At 51.4% G+C, this 1,341-nt stretch overlaps 1 non-coding gene across 1 annotated transcript; it reads right to left on the bottom strand.

Annotated features, from left to right (window-relative positions):
• Nucleotides 1-803: 803 nt before the first annotated feature.
• trnak-uuu (transfer RNA lysine (anticodon UUU)) lies at nt 804-876 on the bottom strand. Its single transcript has one exon. It is a non-coding gene; the product is annotated as a tRNA-Lys (tRNA).
• Nucleotides 877-1,341: the final 465 nt, after the last annotated feature.

Here is a 1,341-nt window from a genome sequence, read left to right as displayed (position 1 = left end):
AATGGTGAGGGTTACATGTATTGTGACATGAACCCAAGATCTCTGATCTTCGGGTAAGTGTTCTCCAAGGCAGCCTTCAAGACACAGGACAACGCAGAATCGCTGAGCAGAAACTGATAGCCAACTTTTGCATGCATGAGGACGGCCTCAACCGGGATCTTGGTCATGATACCTGCGGATGTCTGCCCGTTTTCTGGGGAGCATCCATAACAGCTACATCTTGAGGCATTCTCAGATCCCAGCCATCTTTGACATGGAACCATCCCTCCAGCTGTGCTCTTCGGGAACAGGGGTATCCACTCAGACAGTGGCTGATGCTGCCAGTGCTGAGGCCACAAGCACCAGCGGAAACTTGTTACAATGAGACTTAGGCTGCAACACATGTGCTGGTCAAGCAGGCAATTGCTCTGCTGCAGATGCAGTTCAGGTGCCTGAACTATTCAGGGGTTCCCTAAAATATAGCCCCTAGAGTGTCTCCTGCATCATTATAGTCTGCTCTGCTTTCCACAACTTGGCGCTGCAGAGGGGAGACCACCTGGACCTGGAGGAGATGGAGGAGTGCCACATCGCCTGAGGAGGGTGTCAAGGAGGGCAGTGGGGGTGACTATGCAGAGGAAGAGCCAAAAGCAGATCTGGCAATGGACAGGTCCTAACTGCACTAAGAATGGCCTCAGTGTCTCACTTCAGGGACAAGCAGGGCTAAGAGCAACTAGCGTTCCACCATGGGAATTTGTTAAAGGACATCTGTTAATCTATTTTGAAACACATCTCAAACAATTGCGTTCAGGGTGGAAGAGAAGCAACACCTAAACAGGGACTTGAACCCTGGACCTTCAGATCAAAAGCCTGATGCTTTACCGACTGAGCTATCCAGGCTTCCCTAACATCTAACCAGTTATGCAGTGTCAGCAGTATGCTCCTATGCTATTGCCAGGCATGTTATTGGCTTGACTGTACAGGAGAATGATGATGACACATTGAGGACAGAACAATCTGTCCTCTCATGCTCAGCGATATGTCTGATTCTGCCTGACAGAAAGCTCACGTCCTGCCATTGAATAGGCTTGTCACAAAGCTCAGAAACGTGGAACATGCAGCATCAGCCACTATAGGTCCTATCCACGTTAGGGGTCCTGGTGTTCATATCCATCTTACAGCAGAGGTGGGTAGCCCGTCAGCACTTCAACAGCCCTTTGCCTCATGATCAATAGAGAACAGTGTTAGACATGAGACGGCTGCACTTTCCTAGAGGAGGGTGAGGGAGACTCACCCTTCCATGGATGGGGGTTGGAGGATGAGCTCCGGAAGATGGGGGGGGGGGGGGGGGGGCGCGGCGGGGGG

The sequence above is a fragment of the Mustelus asterias genome, chromosome 18 (genome assembly GCF_964213995.1).
Source record: "Mustelus asterias chromosome 18, sMusAst1.hap1.1, whole genome shotgun sequence".
NCBI lineage: Eukaryota > Metazoa > Chordata > Chondrichthyes > Carcharhiniformes > Triakidae > Mustelus > Mustelus asterias.
This window is presented reverse-complemented; position numbering and strand designations above follow the sequence as displayed.